Source organism: Schistocerca serialis, chromosome 3, assembly GCF_023864345.2.
Source record: "Schistocerca serialis cubense isolate TAMUIC-IGC-003099 chromosome 3, iqSchSeri2.2, whole genome shotgun sequence".
NCBI lineage: Eukaryota > Metazoa > Arthropoda > Insecta > Orthoptera > Acrididae > Schistocerca > Schistocerca serialis.
Genome location: NC_064640.1, coordinates 333,193,768 through 333,221,588, shown reverse-complemented (window position 1 = coordinate 333,221,588; position 27,821 = coordinate 333,193,768). Strand labels below are relative to the sequence as shown.

At 37.0% G+C, this 27,821-nt stretch overlaps 1 long non-coding RNA gene across 2 annotated transcripts in view; it reads right to left on the bottom strand.

Annotated features, from left to right (window-relative positions):
• Window positions 1-17,419: 17,419 nt before the first annotated feature.
• LOC126470139 (uncharacterized) overlaps window positions 17,420-27,821 on the bottom strand; it is a 245,993-nt gene continuing 235,591 nt past the window's right edge. For both annotated transcript variants that reach the window (XR_007586136.1, XR_007586137.1), the window contains exon 2: window positions 17,420-17,758. This is a non-coding gene — a long non-coding RNA (uncharacterized LOC126470139). The remainder of the gene's footprint in view (window positions 17,759-27,821) is intronic.

Genomic DNA, 27,821 nt, shown 5'->3' with positions numbered 1-27,821 from the left:
GACAAAAGCCCGTACCGAGCTACTGAGCGTCTCTCCTGCAGAGTCTTCCACTGGAGTTTATCTATCATCTCCATAACGCTTTCGCGATTACTAAATGATCCTGTAACGAAGCGCGCTGCTCTCCGTTGGATCTTCTCTATATCTTCTGTCAACCCTATCTGGTACGGATCCCACACTGCTGAGCAGTATTCAAGCAGTGGGCGAACAAGTGTACTGTAACCTACTTCCTTTGTTTTCGGATTGCATTTCCTTAGGATTCTTCCAATGAATCTCAGTCTGGCACCTGCTTTACCGACGATCAACATTATATGATCATTCCATTTTAAATCACTCCTAATGCATACTCCCAGATAATTTATGGTATTAACTGCTTCCAGTTGCTGACCTGCTATTTTGTAGCTAAATGATAAAGGATCTATCTTTCTGTGTATTCGCAGCACGTTACACTTGTCTTCATTGAGATTCAATTGCCATTCCCTGCACCATGCGTCAATTCGCTGCAGATCCTCCTGCATTTCAGTACAATTTTCCATTGGAACAACCTCTCGATACACCACAGTATCATCTGCAAAAAGCCTCAGTGAACTTCCGATATCATCTACAAGGTCATTTATGTATATTGTGAATAGGAACGGTCCTATGACACTCCCCTGCGGCACACCTGAAATCACTCTTACTTCGGAAGACTACTCTCCATTGAGAATGACATGCTGCGTCCTGTTATCTAGGAACTCCTGAATCCAATCACACAATTGGTCTGATAGTCCATATGCTCTTACTTTGTTCATTAAACGACTGTGGGGAACTGTATCGAACGCCTTGCGGAAGTCAAGAAACACGGCATCTACCTGTGAACACGTGTCTATGGCCCTCTGAGTCTCGTGGACGAATAGCGCGAGCTGGGTTTCACATGACCGTCTTTTTCGAAACCCATGCTGATTCCTACAGAGTAGATTTCTAGTCTCCAGAAAAGTCATTATACTCGAACACAATACGTGTTCCAAAATTCTACAACTGATCGACGTTAGAGTTATAGGTCTATAGTTCTGCACATCTGCTCGACGTCCCTTCTTGAAAACGGGGATGACCTGTGCCCTTTTCCAATCCTTTGGAACGCTACGCTCTTCTGGAGACCTACGGTACACCGCTGAAAGAAGGGGGGCAAGTTCCTTCGCGTACTCTGTGTAAAATTGAACTGGTATCCCACCAGGTCCTGAGGCCTTTCCTCTTTTGAGCGATTTTAATTGTTTCTCTATCCCTCTGTCGTATATTTCGATATCTACCGTTTTGTCATCTGTGCGACAATCTAGAGAAGGAACTACAGTGCAATCTTCCTCTGTGAAACAACTTTGAAAAAAGACATTTAGTATTTCGGCCTTTAGTCTGTCATCCTCTGTTTCAGTCCCATTTTTGTCACAGAGTGTCTGGACATTTTGTTTTGATCCACCTACCGCTTTGACATAAGACCAAAATTTCTTAGGATTTTCTGCCAAGTCAGTACATAGAACTTTACTTTCGAATTCATTGAACGCCTCTCGCATAGCCCTCCTCACACTACATTTCGCTTCGCGTAATTTTTGTTTGTCTGCAAGGCTTTGGCTATGTTTATGTTTGCTGTGAAGTTCCCTTTGCTTCCGCAGCAGTTTTCTAACTCGGTTGTTGTACCACGGCGGCTCTTTTCCATCTCTTACGATCTTGCTTGGCACATACTCATCTAACGCATTATGTACGACGGTTTTGAACTTTGTCCACTGATCCTCAACACTATCTGTACTTGAAACAAAACTTTTGTGTTGAGCCAACAGGTACTCGGAAATCTGCTTTTTGTCACTTTTTCTAAACAGAAAAATCTTCCTACCCTTTTTAATATTCCTATTTACTGTTGAAATCATCGATGCCGTAACCGCTTTATGATCGCTGATTCCCTGTTCTGCGTTAACTTTTTCAAATAGTTCGGGTCTGTTTGTCACCAGAAGGTCTAATATGTTATCGCCACGAATCGGTTCTCTGTTTAACTGCTCAAGGTAGTTTTCAGATAAAGCACTTAAAAAATTTCACTGGATTCTTTGTCCCTGCCACCCGTTATGAACGTCTGAGTCTCCCAGTCTATATCCGGCAAATTAAAATCTCCACCCAGAACTATAACATGGTGGGGAAATCTACTCGAAATATTTTCCAAATTATCCTTCAGGTGCTCAGCCACAACAGCTGCTGAGCCAGGGGTCCTATAGAGACATCCAATTACCATGTCTGAGCCTGCTTTAACCGTGACCTTCACCCAAATCATTTCACATTTCGGAACTCCGTCAATTTCCTTCGATACTATTGCACATCTTATCGCTATAAACACGCCTCCCCCTTCACTGTCCAGCCTCTCTCTGCGGTATACATTCCAATCTGAGTTTAGGATTTCATTACTATTTACGTCTGGTTTCAGCCAACTTTCTGCCCTATATGAGCGTTGTGACCGTTTATTAATGAGAGCAGTTCTGGGACCTTTCTGTAGACGCTCCTGCAGTTTACTATTAGCACATTAATATTGTTATTCCCTGTTGCATTTTGCCTACTCCTACCTTGCTGCGTCTCAGGAGGCGTCTTGTCGGGCCTAGGGAGGGGATTCTCTAACCTAAAAAACACCCATGTGCACTCCACACGTACTCCGCTACCCTTGTAGCCGCTTCCGGCGTGTAGTGCACGCCTGACCTATTCAGGGGGACCCTACATTTCTGCACCCGATAGCGGAGGTCGAGAAATTTGCACCCCAGATCTCCGCAGAATCGTCTGAGCCTCTGGTTTAAGCCTTCCACTCGGCTCCAAACCAGAGGACCGCGATCGGTTCTGGGAACGATACTACAAATAGTTAACTCTGATTTCACCCTGCAAGCGAGGCTTTCCGCCTTCACCAATTCCGCCAACCGCCTGTACGAACTGAGGATGACCTCTGAACCCAGACGGCAGGAGTCATTGGTGCCGACATGAGCAACAATTTGCAGTCGGGTGCACCCAGTGCTCTCTATCGCCGCCGGTAGGGCCTCCTCCACACCTCGGATGAGACCCCCCGGCAAGCAGACAGAGTGAACACTGGCCTTCTTCCCCGACCTTCCCGCTATTTCCCTAAGGGGCTCCATCACCCGCCTAACGTTGGAGCTCCCAATAACTAATAAACCCTTCCCCCGTGTGCCTGCTCGGATCTTGCTGAAGGAGCAGCCACATGTCCACTCACAGGCAGAGCGGGCGATGCCACACGGCCAGCCTCCACATTGACCCTCGGCCTCGTGCGCCGCGAACGCCGCTGAACCCGCCACTCCCCTTGGGGAGAGGATGGCCCAACCGCGCCCAGTACACGCGAAGATGTCTCGACAGCAGTGACAGTGGGTGAAGCATGTAACACCTGGGGTGTACCTTGCGACGCACCAGACTCCCCACTGCCGCTACACTCCGAGGCAGCAGCCTGAAGACGGCTGACCGCGGCCATCAACACGCTCAGCTGTTCGCGAACAGTGGCCAGCTCCTTCTGCGTCCGTACACAGCAGTCACACATCCTATCCATCCTAAGGAATCAATTTACTGAAGAGGGTTAATCAACCTTTAACTAGACTGCTAATTCACTAAAGGCGGCTGTTTATTCACTAAACTGTGGTTGCTAGCCACTTCTTGTAGAAAACAGTGGAAATAGCACTACCTGTCTCTGGACTGTATTGAAAACAAACACTAGCACTACTGGCACTATGGTTGACTAAAGGGACTCTCTCCGACTGTATTCAAAACAAACACGAAATCTATGGAACTATTAATAGCACTCGACAATTAAAGCTTCCTAAAAGCAAATACACAAGGAAGAAGAAGTGACAAGTAAGAAAAATACAGTTAATACTTAAATTAAGGTAGTTCGCTGCACAGCAGACGTGAAGCAGTCGGCAGTCACGACGACACTGACTCTACTGGCACTATGGCTGACTAAAGGGACTCTCTCTGACTGTATTCAAAACAAACACGAAATCGATGGAACACTATTAATAGCACCCGACAATTAAAGCTTCCTAAAAGCAAATACACATGGAAGAAGAAGTGACAAGTAAGAAAAATACAGTTAATACTTAAATTAAGGTAGCTCGCTGCACAGCAGACGTGAAGACGTGACGAGAAAAAGACATCAGTCATTTACTCTTATTTAATATTAACGATCTCTGAACATTGTACCATACGAATAATGTACAATTAAATTATGAGGTAAATCAAATCTGTGGCCTTTATTTAACCTTAGAGCCAGTGTGCGTACGTATAAAGTGCACCAAACACAAATAAAAGTGTTTGGCACCATTCCATTGTCGTTTCACAACTGTGAGCCCATACATATTCCTTCAGCATTGTTTCCACTAGCACAGTGATAAATTGTGTAGTCACACATCCAGGTGAGCAGCAATAAAATAAAATAAACGGTGAGCTGCATGAGAAAACAGTTACGTCCCACACAGGAAAATGATCCCGATTATGTGCTAGCAGCTCAGTCCCACAATGAGGAAGTTGTCTATGAGGTAATTAGTAATCAGATAAGCAGTTTGCTGGGATAGATGCAACTGTTCTGTTTAATGCTTCAAATGAGTTGTTACTCTGGAGTAACACCTGACCATGGTAACAGAGCAATATATTTTTGTTATTGTTTAAGTATACAGTGCTTTAACTTACATAATGTAAGTTTAGTTTATCATAGTTTCATTAAACTGAGATTAAAGTGTGATTTTAATCTTATATATTTACCTTGGTAACATGAAGACACTGTACAAACTGCGTGCCCTCTCATATTCTAAAAAACAGTGTGCCCTTTCAGGGGGTAAATCTTAAGCTATCCATAACTGTTGTATGAAACTAGGTATAGTTATTACACATACTAAACCAGAGAGAGAGGCAAAGTTAACAACAGTCCTAAACTTGAATCTGTATAACTATTTTTGCATTTAACTTAGTATATGTTTCCTCCATTTGCACATAACACATTTCTTATGCAATAGCACATCGGTGTTGCACTTGCCAGAAATAACATATTACCATATCATACCGTTAATGGGAAATCACAGCATCATCTTTTGTGAATGTATTAATTACAAATATGCAATAAAATAAAGTATCAACAGTAACTATTTCATAAAAGTTCTGTATGCCTGGCATGATGAAACTGAAATATTCTTCTTCATTGTGTCAGACTCGATAATAACTTTTAATACATATTTTCATCATCATAGTTTCAGAACCTATTTCATCATTCTGATACTTTCTTCCAGTGCAAGCTTTTCAGATTATCATAGAGTAACTTCCTCATCTGCAGATTCTTGTTTTATCAACTGCCAGACATCAAATTTCTTACAAACATGCCTGTTCTCTCTACACTGTCTTAATATCCTTTATTTGTGTAACCTCCTTCATTCCACCTTCCCTTTAAAGATTTTTTATATTCTTCATGATACCTAATTTTATTTTTCCCACTGTCTACTCAGTTTTATCAGCCAAGTGCATAGCATGATGTTCCTGGGGTTTGGGTAGGCACACTGGATCCACATTAAATTTGCCTGGCAGATTAATGATGAGGCCCAATGCACTGGCCAGCCTGGCTATGTATGTTAGACAATTTTCCCAGTCCACTTAAGTGAATACTGGGCTGGTAGTCATATTCATCTCTAGTTACGCTAATACCAGATATAGACAGGTGGATTACACACATTCTATCCTGAGGGAAGGGGTGGCAACAGGAACGATATCCAGCCATCTTCTACCATTAACATTGGCTAAGTGAGAATAACAAACTGACTCCATGAAGACGTGGGATAAGACCACAAAAATGAAGAAGAAGAAAAAATTATGCTCTATTTTGTTACTTTGCCATTTGATAGTGTGCTTTCTTTCATATTTACTTACTCTTATTTTTGCATTTGTATATTTTTAATTTACTTATGTCTGTTTACTTTTGGCTATCTGCTACCACGTGCTCTCAAACTCTTGCCAGACCATCTCACCTTTTCTCATTGTCCCTTTTCCTTCATGTACCTTTTCCTATTTTCCACAGACCATTAAAGTGTTCTCAGAAATTAGAGTAATGCACATTACAAAGATTTCAGATTTCCATCCAGTTCATAGAAGAGTAACAATACTTTGACATGTTTAGGTACTCTTATATGACAGCTGACAATGAAGTATTTATGCTCTGGTCACAAACAACTGCGAAAACAAAGCTCAGATAAATGAATCGCAAATTCTGGAAAAAAATTGTTTCTTTGCATATATACAGATTTTTTTTTAATGACAGGAGATAGTAAAGCAGCCTGCATACCACTGGTATTGCTAATGTACATTTTACCTAACTGTTAATTAATGATTTACTTAGTTATGAGTCTTATTGATTATATTTACACTATGTGATCAAAAGTATCTGGACACCCGCAAAACATATGTTTTTCATATTAGGTACCTTGTGCTGCAACCTACTGCCAGGTACTGCATATCAGTGACCTCAGTAGTCATTAGAGATTGTGAGAGAGCAGAATGGGGTGCTCTGTGGAACCTACAGACTTTGAACATGGTCAGGTGGTTGGGTGTCATTTTTGTTGCAGATCTTTATGCAAGATTTCCACAATCCTAAACATCCCCAGATCCATTGTTTCCGATGAGATAGTGAAGTGGAAATGTGAGGGGACAGGTACAGCACAAAACATACTGGACAACCTTGGCTGTTGACTGGCAGAGACTGCCGACAGTTGAAAATGGTCATAATTTGTAATAGGCAGACATCTGTCCAGACCATCACACAGGAATTCCAAACAGCATCAGAATCCACTGCAAGTACTATGGCAGTTAGGCGGGAGGTGAGAAAACTTGGATTTCATGATTGAGCGGCTGCTCATAAGCCACACATCATGCCGGTAAATGCCAAACAACTCCTCAGTTGTTGTAAGTAGCATAAACATTGGATGATTGCACAGTGAAAAACTGTTGTTTGGAGTGACAAATCACTATACACAATATGGTGATACGCTGGCAGGGTGTGGGTATGGCAAATGCCCAGTGAATGTGATCTACCAGCGTGTGTAGTGCCAACAGTGACATTCGGATGTGGTGGTGTTATGGTGTGGTCATGTTTTTCATGGAGGGAGCTTGCACCCCTTGTTTGGCACTATCACATCACAGGCCTACATTGCTGTTTTAAGCACCTTCTTGCTTTCCACTTTTGAAGAACAGTTTGGGTGTGACAGTTGCATGATTTAACATGATCAAGCACCTGTTCGTAATGTACGGCATGTGGCAAAGTGATTCCATGACAATAACATCTCTGTAATAGACTTGCCTTGGGGATATTTTGGAATGCAGACTTCATGCAAGGCCTCACTGACTGACATCCATAGCTACAAGAAGCTCTTGTTAGAGCAGTTAAGAAGGCGGCTTTGGCTATATGACATAATGTGGTGTGAGGTACCAATGACAGATGATTGATTCTGTATGAGTATCGTGAGAAAGCCTGCCTAAATTGTGGTCCCTCTCCATGGTTGGCTGCTGCATTTGGAAGTTGGGCACCAAAATGATAATCTTCTACTAACAATATTTGAAAAATTAAACACCATATTTACTTGAGTTTCAAATTAAAGCATCTCTCAAAATAGCATGCTATCATTCCTTTCTTTCACAAGTATTAATAACTAGCAAAATAACAATCAACTGCAAAATGAAAAGGCAGATGAAGCACTTCAGTGATCTTTGGATTGTGCCTAACTTGGATTGTGGGCGAAGTGGTTCTGCTGCAAGATAAGAGCTCATTCGGTTGCCACGGAGGATAGCCATGTTGTCTGCCATGGTATCAGTTAAGACTTAGTTAGCAGTGTCTAGTTTGTAAATCAGAGCTAGTTTGGCAGTATTGGAAGACAGACACGTTGTCTGCTGTGGTCAAGGTTAGTTATGACTTTCTTAACAGTGTATGGTTATTTGGACAGCAGTTGAGAACAGTGTGATACTAATTATGAAAATATGCATTTCATTAATTTCCTGAAGAATAAAAATCATTTGTGAGTCTAAAGAGGAATGTATTTGTGCAGTTTCTTGTGTGGCATCCCATGTAAACAAACAGATTGGAAATTTGTCATTTCTAAAACAACATTTCCTGACTAAGAGTTTCTTACAGCTTCAAGAGTATGGATTCATGATCTAGAAGCTATTTTCTACACAGGGGACAACAACCATTGAAGGCAGCAGGTTGGTGTACATTTGTTAGAACTTATGCATTTCACTCAGGGTGATGGAAGCAAATAGGCACCTTGTGGTCCTGCAATCTTAGTACAAGTGAGATCGGTGACACGTTGTCTGTGGTAACACACAGGAAATATGAAGAAGAGAAATATATTTGTGGGAAAGTGTATATCATGCACACGTATATAACACCTCTCTCTAACTCTCTTTTTCAGCTTGCCATAAAGATGGGCTTCCCTCTGTTATTAATATTCCCAACTGCTTGAACATATACCTGTAACATGTGTATGTCTTTTGTAAAACAATATGCACTTTCCACTTCAGTTGGATGTTGTCCAAAATATAATCCTTAACAATATCTACAAAATTTGTATCCAAAATATTATAATTTACAGATTTTTATGTTGTAAAACTTCTCAGTTATTCTTATGGAAAAAATGCGCAAAACTTAAAAGTTTTAATATGTCTTTCGCATTTAAGTTTTAATTATTATGTACACCCAATAACTGAATGTTTTCTACCTTGATTATAACGTATTGTTAGAATTCTACCTTCTCTAAAGGTGGGTTATTTTTTGAAGAACAAATCTGTTTGAGCTATGTTTTCATAAAGCTTAACACATTGACTATTGCAGCCAAAATCAGTAAACTGCTTCCAGAAGTCGTATTAAGAAGTTTGTACAGAGTGAATAGGCATCTCATTTGTAGTCCATCTGTATAAAAAAAATGAGCCAGATCTTTGTTGTAACTGCATCAGTAGTTGTTCAGTCTTCATTGTACATGGTTCAGTGACATTTATCATTATCTGTATTCAATTTTCCTCATAAAATGGCTAGTAATAAGAGGAAACTGAGTGATGTAGAACTTGAACAGCTGAATGATTTAGAATGGGAAGAGTTTATGAATGAAATCTAGGGTGGTGGATTTCCACGAATCATCTTCATTTGAACATTTAAGTGAAGATTCAGATGCAGACAACAGTGAATTCAATGAACAAGATGAGCGGGTTGGTACAGTAGCAACACTTGCAATAACAGTGACGAGTGTACAGACATTCCTCAAGATCCACCAATATTTACATTCAATGACGATGTTGCGTTGAGATTAGACTCAGAAAATTTTGGGATCAATGCACTTGTTGATTTATTTTTTTCGCCAAAGAGCCCTGAACGTCATTGCTTCAAGAAACAAATCCTTATGTGAGCCAGGAAGCAGAAAAACGTGGGAGGAGAAGGTCAACCAGGCTCTCAAGATGGAGGGATACAAATGTTGTGGAAATGAAAGTATTTCTGGGGCTGTCTCCTGTAAAGGGACATCCTCCTCCAGCATTACTTTTCTTCAACAGAAGCTATTGATACCAAAAACACTTTCTACTTTTTAAACAAGTTAATATTATCTCACCTGTTTCCCTAAAAGATTTTCATATGATTATTTACACAATGTGGTATATTTCAAGCTGTAATCTGTAACAAGAAATTACTTTATTTTCATTGTTACAATTGATACGTACTGTTAAAATTACCTTTATTTTAGAAATGTTAGAAATTACAACATATCTGGCACACTTAAAATTCCTATTGTTAATTGTGCAACTGGATGACATTTATTAAATTTATTTCAGGATCCATCTATAAAATAATGGTGTAGATCAATAGAAAGTCATTTGTCAAGAAAGTTTGTAAAGTAGTTGGAATATTGTTAGTTCTGCAGAATGGATTGGTAGTGGGCATGCCTCTAATGTGATCAAACATATATTTTATGTTTGGCAATAACAATGTAATTTTCGATTTTGTTGTGGAAATTGTAAATACAGTGTGATCCAGAAAAATGTTAAACAATAAAAATCGACATAAAACAGGCAATTCTTCAATAGTTATCATGTCAACTGGAACCATGAGAACCTATAATTTAGAAAAATTTCAGCTTCAAGAATCAACCCCTGGACATGAAGAACTGGGGCCAAGTATAGAAAAGAAGAGAAGTAAACAAGTTACTTGTAAATCTTACTCTTCTTGAAGCTTATTAGAGGAATTTATTGTAAAGTCAGTGACAATCAACAAACCAATTATGTGAGGGAGGGGCAGATTACATGCCACACATGGGACCTTATTGCTTTCCATGAACAGAATGTTACTGCAGTACACATCATTTATGCAATGTCTTATTCTGGAAATCTTTTATGAATAGAAACAGTTTTCAGCTGTTATTGAGATATCTACACTTGTCAGACCACTCATTGCGCTCTAATGACCAACTCTACAAAACTAGACCACTTTTACATCATTTCAATAGCATCATGAGCGATAATTACATTCCTAACAATAAACGAAATGATAATTAAATGGACACCCTAGCTGCAAACAGGCATTGATGTATTTCGTTGGGGACATGTTGAAAATGTTTACTTTGACCGGGACTCGAACCTGGGATCTCCTACTTACATGGCAGACGCTCTATCCATTTTTTTCATATTTTTATTTTATTTTATTTTATTTTATTTTTTTGTATCCAATGTCAGGCTTACCACCTTTGCTGACATACATTTTGTTGTACTATCGCATAAATAGTGTTTACAAAGTCCATATGTTGACAAATAGTGGCTAATTAGAAAATTAAGTAATTAAGGAAATGAATAAAACTGAAAATGCCCAAATGAAAGACATGAAGACATTGCGGATAGTACAAATACAAAAGAAACATGCTCCTGTGGCAATGAAATGAAATTCGTGTCAGGGGCGACACCTGCTCACGACCCGACGTTCGATAGAGCAAGAGAGCCATCTATCGACTCGTTCTCCAGACGTTGGTGTAAGACTGGGTCGTCTTCTCGAAAGTAACTAAGAGTCCTTAAGTGTGATCGATGTCTATCTCAGCTTCTTCGTCTATCTCATCTCTCACCCGTCACACCACATCTGGCCGGCGGGTCGGTAAATCTAAGTCGCAAGTAATTAGCGAAGTCTTGCCTATATTTCTTATGCTGTTGCAGCTTCGTGTATCCATCCAGGAGAAAATGCCAAAAATCAATTTTGTCCTTTTCCAATTCGTTATACACGTAGCCCACCACCATTCCCCACACCTATGTCACTGCATTGGTTTTTTGGACCGGGAAATAAGATTCTTGGGGGAAAAAAAGTGTGTCTGATGAAATTGTGTGGGGGGCAGAGCGTAACAGGAACGCCAATATCTGTTGTGCCAAGTGCCACACTGGAGCCATGCCACTTCATGCTAAACGATGTTCATCAGTGTCCACTGTTGCGCAGCCTAAACATAGTGGAGTGTCTGCCAAATGAATCGCGTGCCGCCGTTGATTCGTTGCGAACTTCCTATTTATCACCACATACCATGTTGAGCGTACAGACGTTGGGAGGCAAACGTTCCGTATAACGCGCCATATCTGTCGCCAGTTCTTGTCTCGGTACTTCTTTTCCAGGGTATTCCTGGGGCACCGGCGCAGTAAGAGTTGGTATACGTCTCGCGTCGTCGGTAGTCGTGTTGTTGGGAAGGAATCTCTGACATAGCTAAGCTCCAAAAAAAAAAAGACTTGAAATGTGACAGCTTCGGTGAAATATGGCCCACATTGACTGGGGGCAGCATTGAAGTGGGCGCTAGTACATCAGCCTACGCACCCGAGATATTGCGATACTGACCGCGCCACTGTCGGAAAACCGTACTGACGAATAACGCCCCTGCCTTTTCATATACATTCACTAGACCAAGTCCACCCTCTCCAGGTGGTAGCGTAAGCATTGTGTATCGGATCTTAAACAGGTGTCCCACACTCACGTGGGTTCCGAAAGTTGCTTGTATCCGTGATGCCATTGTGCGCGTTAAAGGCAGGACATGCGCTACGTGAGTGAGTCTCGGTGCTAGGTATACGTTAACATAGGTCACCCTCTGAATCATATCCAACGCTCTTAATATCTGTAACAGCACCATTGTCCACATCTGCTTCAATATGCGTCGGTAGTTATCCGCTGCTGTCCACTGCACATCCGTGTGGAACGTAATACCTAGGCATTTTATGGTCTTAACTAAGAGGAGTGGGCCTTCCTCCCCTGGTTGTAATCCTCGACCGACATTAATGCAGCGTGATTATTGTAGATTAAGCACGCTTCCTGCCGCTATCCCGTATCGCTGTATCCATCCCAACGCCGTACATACTTCTTCGCCTTTCCGTGCCACCAGCATCACATCGTCAGCATAAGCGCGGCAATGAAAGGTCAGTTGTGGCAACGGCACTCCCTCCAACCGTCTTCGGAGACCATATAGACAGGGTTCCGAAGCCATTGCATACAAAAATATCGAAAGGGGGTAACCTTGACGAACTGACCTTGAAATAACAATGTAGTCAGTGCCCCGTCCATTCACCGAGACCTTTGATCGTACGCCATGTAACAGTCGCATGATCGATAGGATGAAGGCCTGTGGGATTCCCAATCTGCCCATCACCGCATGCAAAAAGGTATGATCCACTCTGTCGAACGCATGATCGAAGTCAATAGCGACGAGTGCCCCACGCACTCGGCATGCCGCTGCTAATGCGATGATATCTCGGTAGTCACTGAGCGCCGTATGTACAGGGCTATTACAAATGATTGAAGCGGTTTCATAAATTCACTGTAGCTCCATTCATTGACATATGGTCACAACACACTACAGATACGTAGAAAAACTCATAAAGTTTTGTTCAGCTGAAGCCGCACTTCAGGTTTCTGCCGCCAGATCGCTAGAGAGCGCCGTGAGACAAAATGGCGACAGGAGCCGAGAAAGCGTATGTCGCGCTTGAAATGCACTCACATCAGTCAGTCATAACAGTGCAACAACACTTCAGGACGAAGTTCAATAAAGATCCACGAACTGCTAACTCCATTCGGCGATGGTATGCGCAGTTTAAAGCTTCTGGATGCCTCTGTAAGGGGGAATCAACGTGTCGGCCTGCAGTGAGTAAAGAAACGTTTGAACGCGTGCGGGCAAGTTTCACGCGTAGCCCGCGGAAGTCGACAAATAAAGCAAGCAGGGAGCTAAACGTACCACAGCCGACGGTTTGGAAAATCTTACAGAAACGGCTAAAGCAGAAGCCTTACCGTTTACAATTGCTACAAGCCCCGACACCTGATGACAAAGTCAAACGCTTTGAATTTTTTGTGCGGTTGCAACAGCTCATAGAAGAGGATGCATTCAGTGCGAAACTTGTTTTCAGTGATGAAGCAACATTTTTTCTTAATGGTGAAGTGAACAGACACAATGTGCGAATCTGGGCGGTAGAGAATCCTCACGCATTTGTGCAGCAAATTTGCAATTCACCAAAAGTGAACGTGTTTTGTGCAATCCTACGGTTTAAAGTTTATGGCCCCTTTTTCTTCTGCAAAAAAAACATTACAGGACACGTGTATCTGGATATGCTGGAAAATTGGCTCATGCCAGAACTGGAGACCGACAGCGCTGACTTCATCTTTCAACAGGATGGTGCTCCAGCGCACTTCCATCATGATGTTCGGCATTTCTTAAACAGGAGATTGGAAAACTGATGGATCAGTTGTAGTGGAGATCATGATCAGCAATTCATGTCATGGCCTCCATGCTCTCCCGACTTAACCCCATGCGATTTCTTTCTGTGGGGTTATGTGAAAGATTCAGTGTTCAAACCTCCTCTACCAAGAAACGTGCCAGAACTGCAAGCTCGCATCAATGATGCTTTCGAACTCATTGATGGGGACATGCTGCGCCGAGTGTGGGAGGAACTTGATTATCGACTTGATGTCTGCCGAATCACTAAAGGGGCACATATCGAACATTTGTGAATGCCTAAAAAAACTTTTTGAGTTTTGTATGTGTGTGCAAAGCATTGTGAAAATATCTCAAATAATAAAGTTATTGTAGAGCTGTGAAATTGCTTCAATCATTTGTAATAACCCTGTACATTACTCTTACCGCCGAGGCAAGTTTGATCTATGAGAAGTCTATCAGAAAGTGAAGACCGCAGGCGAGCCCCAAGGATGCGCGCGAAAATGTTATAGTCGCAGTTCAAGAGAGTGAGTGGTCTTTAATCTCCTGGATTTCTGCCACCGCGTGGTTTGGGTATTGGGATGATGATACCCTCCGTGAATTCAGCAGGTATCTCAGTCTGCGGTAACAGGAGTTCGTTGTACATCTGAATCCAGGTCCGTCCCATGAGGTATGCCAAGGCGCAGTAAAATTCAATTGGGAAGCCGTCCTGTCCTGGGGACTTGTTCGGAGCCCCCCTGGCAATTGCGTCTGTCAGCTCGTCCTCTGTTATCGCTGTGATGAAAGTCTCTATATCCAGTGGTGGTCCTCTATCTGGCATTTCCGAGATGACATCATGTAGTGTCTCGTGGTTCACATGTACAGGTCCATATAACTGGCGGAAATAGTCGGTAAACACATGCGCAATATCACGCTGGTGCACAACTTGCTGGCCAGTTTCAGAGATTAGTTCCCTGATCAATGTCCTGCGTCGTCGTTGGCGTTCACGTACCACGTGGTTCATGGAGGGGGTTTCGGCAGCAACTGTGTCTGCCAATCTCGCCCGGATCATTATACCTTCCATTCTTAGTCTCGTCAGCTGTAATAACTTGGCTTTTATCCTGCGCATGGCCGTGTGCCTTTCCGGCGATGGTTGTTGGGTCATCAGCTCCCTCACGGCTGTAAAATAAAAATCAGCCATCGTGCCGTTCCACTGCGATTTGTCCTGCCCGTATCGTATCAACGTTCTCTGTAACGTTGGTTTTGTGCATTTAACCCACCACTGGAGAACCGAGGTGTATGCTCGTTGGCGGCGAACGCAGGTCTCCCAGGCCCCCTCTATCTACCGGTGACATTCAGTGTCGCGTAAAAGTGCACAATTCATTTTCCAGTGACCCTTACTCCGCCATATCTTCTGACGCGTTAGTGAAATCGCACAGACGTACGCCATATGATCCGTAAAAGCCGCTGGCCAGATTTCGGCATCCAGTATCGTCGTCCGTAGAGCTCGTGTCACATACACTCTATCAAGTCTACTCGCCGAGTGTCCCGTGACAAACGTATAACCCGGTCTGTCACCATGCTGCAGTTGCCAGGTATCCAGAAGCGCCATTTTGGTAATCAACGCACGCAGTTCCTTGCATGGCACATAATGAGGTACTTGGTCCTTTTTGTCGACGACACAATTAAAGTCGCCGCCCACTATATAGTTATCAAAGCATCCAGCGAACAACGGTGCTATTTCTTCGGTGTAAAAAGTTGCCCTTTCTCTTCGTTTTGTAGAGCCAGATGGTGCGTATAAATTGATGAAACGAACGCCGTCGGCAGTGATCGCTATGCCACGTGCCGAAGGGAGAGACCTGACGTCCTCCACTCCTATTCCTTCCCTGGTGAGAATCGCCACACCGCATCCACTTTCATCGTGCACTGAATAATGTGCCTCGTAACCGTAGAACTCTGGCGGCGATTTGAAACGCACTTCATGTAGGAGTACAATATCCACGTCCGCAGCGTGTAACATATCTTTCGGCATTTGAATTTTAAGTGGTGTCTGTATGCCATTAATGTTTATCGTGGCAATGCGGTACGCCTGGCTTGTGTTCATCAGTTGTAGGCCGTTGTCATTAAGCATCTATCTGCACCCCTGGCGCTCCTCAACACACTAAGTTGGTCAACATTTCCCGACCCCTCCCGGCCTCTGGCCACAACTATCCTCAATCGTCGCATTCGTATTTTCATCCTGTTCATCCTGTTCCTGTTGGTCCATTTCTTGCGCCAAGTCCCCCAGCATATTTCCGTAACTGGTCGAAGGATGGGAGGTAACGTTGTCATCGCTCTGATGTGGGACAGTTGTCATCTCCACTTCCACCTTCCGGTCACCAGAAGGAGAGTTCAAGTTATCGTCGCTGTGTAGTTCCTGCATCGTCATCTCGGTATCTGTTGAATCCACTGGTCTCAGGTCGATACTGTCGTTGTTGTCCACTGTCCCCTCAGGACCGGTTGAAGAACCTTATATTATAACAGGACAAATCTTAACAATTATCTACTTTACATACTTCTTAATTAATGTTCATGTTGCAAACACATGAGATAAACTCATTAAGGAATAATAAGTTAATTAGCATAGGAAAAGCATATGTTTTGAAAACATAAAACTAGAAGTTTAACTCTTCTATTAACTTTTCTTAAAAAATTTCACAAAATAAATGAAATAAATAAAATCTTTAAACCAACAAAGAAAATAAAAAAATTCAAAGATAAAGGCAAAAAACTTTTTCAAGCTAAGTACATTAACTTATCATAATGAAAATGTGGTAATGTACCCCGAACTCAAATAAAACCAAAGGACATAACAGCAAGTTTAATAAAAAACATAAAAGAATAAAAATCACCACCTAAATAAATTAAAGCTAATAATATTCTTATAAAAACAATTTTAGTATATTCAGCTAAAAAAATTAAAGTAAACCCGCCTGCACCATATTCAATATTAAAACCTGAAACTAACTCAGATTCACCTACAGCAAAGTGAAAAGGAGTATGGTTAGTTTCATCTAAACAAGAAGCAAAACAAGCTAAAGCTAAAGGAAAAGAAATAATAATAAATCAACAATAAAGCTGATAATTTATGAAATCAAACATGTTAAAACTACCAATTAAAATAAACAAAGATAATAAAATTAAAGCCAAACTAACTTCATATGAAATTGTTTGAGCAACAGAACGAAGAGAACCTAATTAAGAATAATTTGAATTAGAAGACCAGCCAGCAATTATAACGGTATAAACACCTAATCTAGTACAACATAAAAAAAACAAAAACCCATAAGAAAAAGAAAATATATAAGTTAAGTAACGGAAAATCACTCAAACAGCAAAGGAAATTACTAAATTAAAAACAGGAGAAAAATAATAAAGTAAATAATTAGATATAATAGGAATTGGCTGCTCCTTACAAATTAACTTAACAGCATCACTAAAGGGTTGAGGAATCCCTATAAATCCTACTTTATTTGGACCCTTTCGAATTTGGATATAACCTAAAACCTTACGCTCTAATAAAGTTAAAAAAGCAACACTAATTAATACACAAATAACTAATAAAAGAAAATTCAAAATAAACATAAATAAATCATAAAGTATCAATACTATTTATAGAAAAAACCTATATAAATGAATTCTAAATTCAACACATTAATATGTCAAAATAGTAATCTAATTAATATTAATCAATAAATTAAAAAATATTTCAATCATATGGTCCTTTCGTACTAATATGAATTAATAATCTTAGGATAGAAACCGACCTTGCTCACGCTGGTCTGAACTCACATCATGTAAGAATTTAAAGGTCGAACAGACCTAATTAATGGGCTACTGCACCCAAAAATTTTCTTAATCCAACATCGAGGTCGCAATCTGCTTTGTCGATATGAGCTCTCAAAAACAATTACGCTGTTATCCCTAAGGTAACTTAATCTTATGATCATAAATTATGGATCAAAACAACAAACATAAATAAATGATATAATAATGAAGAGTTTATTTATCTATTGTAACCCACCTCCTCTTAACTATAAGCTGCACCTTGACCTGAAATATTTTATAATTATAAATCTTGAGTATTATAACTCTAAAAAGATTCTCTGATAACGGAGATATACAAACGAATAAATTAAGTAGAGTAAATCGTGTATTATCAATCACGGGATAGGTTCCTCTGAATGGAATGAGATACCGCCAAATTCTTTGGGTTTAAAGACCTTAACTAATAGTACCCTGGTAAATATAAATAACATTTAAAATAATAGGGTATCTAATCCTAGTTTATTATTCAAATTTCACAGATTCATAAAAAGAGTTATAAATAAATTTTAACATTTCACCTTACAAATCTATATTTTAACCCTAAAAATATAAACAACTGTTTTAACCAATTATATTCACCTTTATCAATCGTATAACCGCGGCTGCTGGCACGAATTATGCCGATACTAAATCAATTGCTAAATCCAAAATCAATTGATAATTAAATCAAATTACTGCAAATGGAACATTTAGTTTAACGAAACTTACATATAATACAAAGAAAAAGTGAATAAACAAGCAAGAGTAAAATTTTTGGAAACAAAAATAAGAAATTGGAATATTTATAAAATTAAGAAAAAATAAAAGATTCAAATATGTAAAGAAAAAAAAACACAAAAAATGACAAAAAAAACGCACCCCCATATGACCACAACAACTTCTCTATTATATATAAATAAAGATTAATATGGAACATGTATACCAATAAATGTATTATATTTTTCTTATTTATAATATAATAAATATATTTTATACAATTATGTAAGTTAATGTAATATGTTATTAATATAAAATTAACTTTATATTAAATTAACTCAAATATTAATTAGTTAAATAATTTTATTAGAGAGAATTAAATCTAATTATATTATTATAATTAATATAATTATTTATATTAATAAAATGTGTTATATTTAATATCATTAATTATATTTATTATATCCAATTATAATAATGTTTAATATTAAATTACATATTATTATATAATTAATAATATAATAACCTATTTTAAGCTAAAAACATAAGTAGCTATAATCCTAGATAAATAAATGTATTAAAATAATTGTTTAATAATAATAAAATAACATTATAGGTATTTAAATTTAATTAAGTGTAATATATTAATATAAATTATTTATTATATATATATATTCAAATTATCCGAATCGAGATAAATTAATTATAAATAACCAAAATAATACATAAAGAAATTTTAAAAAAACTTTTATTTATATATTAAATATAAATGAAGTGCCTGATTAAAGGGTTACCTTGATAGGGTAAATCAAGTAAATAAAAATTACCGTCATTAAAAATTACATAAGACAGAATTAAACTAGCTCCTTTAGTATCAAAAACTAACATGCATCATACACCTTAATGTAAAAAGGTAAGCTAAACAAGCTAATGGGTTCATACCCCATTTATAGAGGTATCAATCGTCTCCTTTTTAATGACCTACAACTCTACAAAACTTCTCTTCATATCAACATTAATGATAGGAACGGTCCTGTCCATTTCATCAAACTCCTGATTCAGAGTTTGAATAGGACTTGAGATCAACTTACTTTCATTTATTCCACTCCTAACAAGAAATAAAAATATAATAATAAATGAGTCATCAATTAAATATTTTATTGTCCAAGCAATAGCATCGACAATACTATTATTTTCAATTTTGCTGATTCAAATAAAGTATCCAATAGGGTGAGAAACAGAATTTATTCCCTCAATAATAATTAGATCTTGATTATTATTGAAAATTGGGCTGCACCCTTTCATTTCTGATTTCCAGAAGTAATAGGGGCTTCGAGATGAAATAACTGTTTAACACTAATAACATGACAAAAAATTGCCCCAATTATGGTATTTTCTTATTGTATTCAATTAAGAACTTTCATTTGAACAATTATTATTCTAAGAATTATTATTGGGGTAATGGGTGGCTTTAATCAAACATCTCTACGCCAACTTCTAGCATATTCCTCAATTAGACATTTAGGGTGAATAATTAGATCCCTAACAGTCAGAGGAAACGTCTGAGAACTATATTTTATTATTTACTCACTATTAAGATCAATTATGGTCTTATTATTTAAGCAAATAAATCTATTTTTTATAACCCAAATTTATTCAGCCAGAAACATAAAATCTGAAATGAAATTCATAACATTTCTATCTCTACTATCCCTAGGTGGTTTACCACCATTCCTTGGATATCTACCAAAATGAATTGTAGTACAATCATTAATAGAAAATAACAAAACAACTATTATAACCATTATGGTTGTATTAACCACAATTACACTTTATTATTATATGCGTATTAGATTCTCAGCCCTAATTGTACCATATACAGAAAATTCGTGATCTATAAAAATTAAGTCTCAAAAATCAAGAATTATTCTTCCTATAACTGTAATAATTTCAACAATAGGTTTACTCTCAACATCAACCTTAATCTCATTATACTAAGGACTTAAGTTAATTAAACTAATAACCTTCAAAGTTATAATTAAAAGATTAATCTTTTAGGCCTTAGTAAAACTTTACACCTCTAGAATTGCAGTCTAGAATCATATTTGAATATAAGACCTAAAACATGGTAAGAGAGAAACATCTCATAAGTAGATTTACAGTCTACCACCTAAAATTCAGCCATCTTACCGCAAAAATGATTATTCTCAACAAACCATAAGGATATTGGTACTTTATACTTCTTATTTGGAGCGTGAGCAGGAATAGTAGGAACATCAATAAGAATACTTATTCGTGCTGAACTTGGTCAACCAGGATCTCTAATTGGAGATGACCAAATTTATAATGATATTATTGCAGCCCACGCATTAGTAATAATTTTTTTATAGTAATACCTATTATAATTGGTGGATTTGGTACTTGACTCGTACTATTAATAATTGGTGCACCAGATATAGCATTCCCACAAATAAATAATATAAGTTTTTGATTACTACCACCTTCACTAACCCTTCTTCTTACATCTTCTATGGTAGATAACGGTGCTGGTACAGAATGGACAGTTTACCCCCCTCTTGCAGGAGCTATCGCACATGGGGGTGCATCTGTAGACCTAGCTATTTTTTCACTCCACTTAGCAGGTGTATCATCTATTCTTGGTGCTGTAAACTTCATTACAACAGCAATTAATATACGATCAGAAAGTATAACTCTAGATCAAACACCTTTATTTGTATGATCTGTAGCTATTACAGCCCTTCTTCTACTTCTTTCACTTCCAGTATTAGCGGGGGCTGTTACTATATTATTAACAGACCGAAATTTAAATACATCATTCTTTGACCCTGCAGGAGGATGTATTGCGAATACATAGAAAGAAGGATCCTTTATTGTATAATTATATGATAGCGGAACAAACACTGGTAGCAGTTACTTCTGTAAAATATCTGGGAGTATGCTTGCGGAACGATTTGAAGTGGAATGATCATATAAAATTAATTGTTGGTAAGGCGGGTACAAGGTTGAGATTCATTGGGAGAGTGCTTAGAAAATGTAGTCCATCAACAAAGGAGGTGGCTTACAAAACACTCGTCCGACCTATACTTGAGTATTGCTCATCAGTGTGGGATCCGTACCAGATCGGTCTGACGGAGGAGATATAGAAGATCCAAAGAAGAGCGACGCGTTTCGTCACAGGGTTATTTGGTAACCGTGATAGCGTTACAGAGATGTTTAATAAACTCAAGTGGCAGACTCTGCAAGAGAGGCGCTGTGCTTCGCGGTGTAGCTTGCTCGCCAGGTTTTGAGAGGGTGTGTTTCTGGATGAGGTATCGAATATATTGCTTCCCCCTACTTATACCTCCCGAGGAGATCACGAATGTCAAATTAGAGAGATTTGAGCGCGCATGGAGGCTTTCAGACAGTCGTTCTTCCCGCGAACCATACGCGACTGGAACAGGAAAAGCAGGTAATGACAGTGGCACGTAAAGTGCCCTCCGCCACACACCGTTGGGTGGCTTGCGGAGTATCAATGTAGATGTGGATGTAGATGTAGACCCAATTCTATATCAACACCTATTTTGATTCTTTGGACACCCAAAAGTTTACATTTTAATTCTACCAGGATTTGGGATTATCTCTCACATGGTATGTCAAGAAAGAGGAAAAATTGAATCATTTGGAACATTAGGTATAATTTATGCTATATTATCAATTGGGTTAATAGGATTTATTGTATGATCACATCACATATTCACAGTAGGAATAGATGTTGACACACGAGCATACTTTACATCAGCAGCAGTAATTATTGCTGTATCTACAGGAATTGAGGTATTCAGATGATTAGCTCCACTATACCAAACTAAATTCAAATTCAATCCACCATTATTATGGGCTTTAGGATTTATTTTTCTATTCACAATTGGTGGACTATCAGGATTAGTATTAGCAAATTCATCACTTGGCATTGTATTCCATGATACATACTATGTAGTAGCCCACTTCCATTATGTATTATCTATAGGAGCAGTATCTGATATTATAGGAGGTGTTATTCAATGATTCCCACTATATACAGGATTAACTATAAATAATACATGATTAAAAATCCAATTAACAATTATATTTATTGGAGTAAACTTAACATTCTTCCCTCAACACTTCTTTGGGCTAGCAGGAATACCACGACGATATTCAGACTATCCACATGCATATACATCATGAAATGTAGTGTCAAGAATTGGATCTACAATTTCTATTGTAGGAATTATTATATTCATTGTAATTATATGAGAAAGAATGGTTACAAACCAAGCAATCATATTTAGAGCTAACATAAGAAGATCAACAAAATGACTACAAAATAACCTGCCTGCAGAACATAGTTATTCAGAACTACCACTAATTTCTAGATTCTAATATGGCAGATTAGTGCAGAAGATTTAAGCTCTACTAATAAAGGTTTGACCTTTTATTGGAAAAATTCATTAACGACAACCTGATCAAATTTATCCCTTCAAGATGGAGCTTCACCATTAATGGAGCAACTATCATTCATCCATGATTATACTATGGTCGTACTACTATTAATCACAGTAATTGTAGGTTATGCCCTAAGTTATATACTATTTTTTGCCTATACAAACCGAAACATACTTCACGGAAATTTAATTGAAACAATCTGAACACCATTACCAGTAATTACGCTAATTTTTATTGCACTTCCATCATTACAACTACTATATTTACTTGATGATTCAGTAGATGCAATAAAACCATTGGACGACAATGATACTGAAGATACGAATATTCAGACTTTATAGATGTAAAATTTGACACTCATATAACACCAGAACAAGACCTAGAAAACGACGTATTCCGACTTCTATATGTAGATAACCGAACAATTCTACCAATAAATACGGAACTACGAGTATTAACAAGAGCATCAGACGTTCTATACTCATGAGCAGTACCTGCGTTAGGGGTTAAAATTGACGCAACGCCAGGTCGACTAAACCATGGAACATTTACAATAAACCGACCTGGACTGTTATTTGGACAATGCTCAGAAATCTGTGGAGCAAACCACGGATTCATACCAATTGTAATTGAAAGAACTTCAGTAAACTTATTTATCAAGTAATTATCTAAGATAATCTAAGGACTTAGTAATAATGTATAACATTAGAGTGTCAATCTAAAATAACTTAATAATTAGTACACCTTGAAATACATCAGATGACTGAAAGTAAGTAATGGTCTCTTAAACCAAAGAATAGTAAATTAATGACTACTTCTAATGGGGAAATTTAATCCAGATCCCTCAAATATCCCCTCTCATATGATTCTCCCTATTTATTATATTTTCGGCTACATTAATTTTATTTAATCAAATAAACTTTTCTCATTTAAACCAAATCTTATTAAAAGAGCACAAAAAAGAACAATTGATATAAAAAACTTGAATTGAAAATGATAACAAACTTATTTTCAACATTTGATCCATCAACTAATATCTACAATTTATCATTAAATTGAACTAGAACATATTAGGATTATTATTAATCCCATCAATGTTTTGACTTACACCATCACGGATTAATATTGTTTGAAATAAACTAAACTTAACCCTTTCACAATGAATTTAAAACATTACTAGGACCAAAATCATTTAATGGAACTACATTCATCTTTATCTCAATTTTTATTATAATACTATTTAATAATTTTATAGGATTATTCCCTTACATCTTTACTAGAACAAGACATTTAGCATTAACATTTGCAATTGCTCTACCTATATGATTAAGATTTATGTTATTTGGATGAATTAATCATACCAATCACATATTTACACACCTTGTTCCTCAAGGAAGCCTGCCTGCATTAATATCATTTTTAGTATTAATTGAAACAATTAGAAATGTCATTCGACCAGGTACACTAGCAGTACGACTAGCAGCAAATGTAATTGCAGGACACTTACTATTAACATTACTAGGAAATACAGGACCATCTATAGCAATAAACTTAATTTCACTATTAATTATTGGGCAAATACTTCTATTAATCCTAGAATCAGCAGTAGCAATAATTCAAGCTTATGTTTTCTCAATTTTAAGAACTTTATATTCTAGAGAAGTATACTAAACCTATGTTAACAACTCACTCAAACCACCCATTCTGCTTAGTATATTATAGACCTTGGCCATTAACAGGAGCAATTGGAGCAATAGTTCTAGTATGAGGATTAGCAAAATGATTTGACCTATATAACATTAATTTATTTATAATCGGATTCGGAATTACCCTACTAACCATAATTCAATGATGACGAGATGTAGTATGAGAAGGGACATACCAAGGGCTCCATACGGGATTTGTATCAATTGGATTACAATGAGGAATAATTTTATTTATTGTATCAGAAGTACTATTCTTTGTTTCATTTCTCTGAGCAATTTTTAGAAGAAGACTAGCACCTACTATTGAACTAGGGATACTATGACCCCCAATACGAATTCAACCTTTTAATCGTATACAAATTCCATTACTTAATACAGCTATTCTTTTGGCATCAGGAGTAACAGTAACATTAGCGCATCATAGTTTAATAGAATCTAATCATACTCAAACATTACAAGGACTATTCTTTACAGTATTACTAGGACTAAACTTCACTATACTTCAAGCATACGAATATTGAGAAGCACCCTTCACCATTGCAGATGCAGTTTATGGATCAACATTCTTTGTTGCAACAGGATTCCATGGTCTACATGTAATTATAGGAACAATTTTCTTATCAACGTGTCTACTTCGACATTCAATAAACCAATTCTCACCAAGACACCACTTTGGGTTTGAAGCAGCAGCATGATACTGAAACTTTGTAGACGTAGTATGATTTTTCTTATACATCTCTATTTCTTGATGAGGTAGATAATTGTTTTTCTAATATAAATAGTACATTTGACTTCCAATCAGAAAGCTTGATATAAATCAAGAAAAAATCCTGATGTTATCTACAAGAATTTTTATTAGATTTATTATCCCAATAATTGTTATAATCCTTGCAACAACATTATCGAATAAATTAATTAATGACCGAGAAAAAAGATCACCATTTGAGTTTGGATTTGACCCAAAAAGATCAGCACGAATACCATTCTCACTTCGATTCTTCTTAATTGCAGTAATGTTCTTAATTTTTGATGTAGAAATCGCACTAATCCTTCCAATTGTAATTATTTTTAAAACTTCAGACATTCTAATCTGAACAGTATCAACAATATTTTTTATTATAGTATTACTAGGTGGACTATACCATGAATGAAATCATGGAGCCTTACAGTGAGCAGAATAAAGGGTTGTAGTTAACTGTAACATTTGGGTTGCATTCAAAAAGTATTGATATAATCAATCAACCTTAAATAGAATAACAAGCGAAATATTGCAGTCAGTTTCGACCTGGAAGGTTGGTAAATAAAATACCATTATTCTTATTAATTGAAGCCAAAAAAAGAGGCGTATTACTGTTAATAATATATTTGAACTATAAAGTTCCAATTAAGGAAATGTAAAGCCAATATGAAAGCTGCTAACTTTTTACATTAGTGGTTAAACTCCGTTAACATTTCTAAACTTTATATAGTTTAAATAAAACATTACATTTTCACTGTAAAAATAATATATGTATATTTATAGATACCTAAAAGTAAAAATACTTCCTTAACATCTTCAGTGTCACGCTCTAATTTTAAGCTATTTAAGTTAACGAGAAATAATACCACCAAAATAAATATTCCAAAAATAAAAGTTAAAAGATAAATCTAAAAATTAGAATCATATCAACCCTGTATATAACCAATTAAATAAATAAATAGTCTATATAAACCTTGACCACCAAATAAAGCAGCTCAACCATAATCAAAAGATTTAGATGAATAATAACCTAATTTTAAAGGAATATATCTAATAAACTTAGTTGAAAGAAAGGGTATAAACCACATAGAACCAGCAAATCTGACAAAAGAAAGTATACTTAAAGAAAACAAGTTTTGAGAAAAATCAAAATTAGAAATGAGATAACCCAAATAAGCACCTAAAACAACAACAGTAATAGTTAGAACCTTTAAATAATAAGGCAAAGCAATCAAATGAGGAAGAGGAAAAATTAATCAAGACAAAAGGCTACCACCAGAAACAGCAACAAACAATAAACCAATTATACCAAACGAAATATAATAACCCTTATCATCAAAAGAAAATCTAGAATAATAATTACTATCACCAGATATTGAATAATTAAAAAGACGGAAAGAATAAGAAGCAGTTAAACCAGTAGAAAAGAAATAAAGAAAAAAAATCAAACAATTAATTCATCTTAAACAAACCATCTCAAGAACTAAATTCTTTGAATAAAACCCTGCTAAAAAAGGTATACCACATAAAGACAAACTAGAAACATTAAAACAAACTGAAGTTAAAGGTATAAAATTAACAATTGAACCTATAAAACGAATATCCTGAGAATCCTTTAAATTATGAATTATTGAACCTGCACACATAAACAATAGCGCCTTAAATAAAGCATGAGCTAATAAATGAAAAAACGCAAGTTTTGGATAACCCATAGCCAAAATTCTTATTATTAAACCAAGGTGCCTTAAAGTAGAAAGAGCAATAATTTTCTTTAAATCAAATTCAAAATTAGCCCCCAAACCAGCCATAAATATAGTTATACAACCAATTAAAAGTAAGAATCAACCATAATTATAAATATCTAATATTGGTCTGAAACGAATTAATAAATAAACCCCAGCAGTAACAAGAGTAGAAGAATGAACCAAAGCAGGAACAGGAGTAGGACCAGCCATAGCAGCAGGAAGTCCAGAAGAAAAGGGAATTTGAGCTCTTTTAGTTATAGCTGCTAAAACAATTAATATAGCTATATGCTTTATTTCAAAAGAATTAGAAATAAAATCATAATAATAAATATAATTTCAACTACCAAAATTCAATATTCAAGCAATAGAAATTAAAATAGCAACATCACCAATACGATTAGAAAGTGCAGTTAATATACCTGCATTATAAGATTTCCCATTTTGGTAGTAAATAACTAAACAATAAGAAACTAAACCCAAACCATCCAATCCTAATAAAATTCTAATCAAATTAGGACTAAAAATTAAAAAACCTATAGAAAGAATAAATATTAAAACAATAACAGTAAAACGATTTATTTTCTTTTCTCCCGATATATAATCCTCTCTATAATAAATAACCAAAGAAGAAATATATATAACAAAAGACATAAAAATAAGAGACTTTCAATCCAAAATTAAAGTCATAACAACCATAAAACCATTTAAATTAAAAACTTCTCATTCAACAAAAACTCTATAGTCAATAATTAAATAATAAATACCCAAAATAAAAATTATAGTTCTAGATAAAAATATAGAAAAATACTCAAAGAACAAATAGAAAATAAATTCACGGCCTAAGATGAAAAATTCATATCATTGATTCCACAAA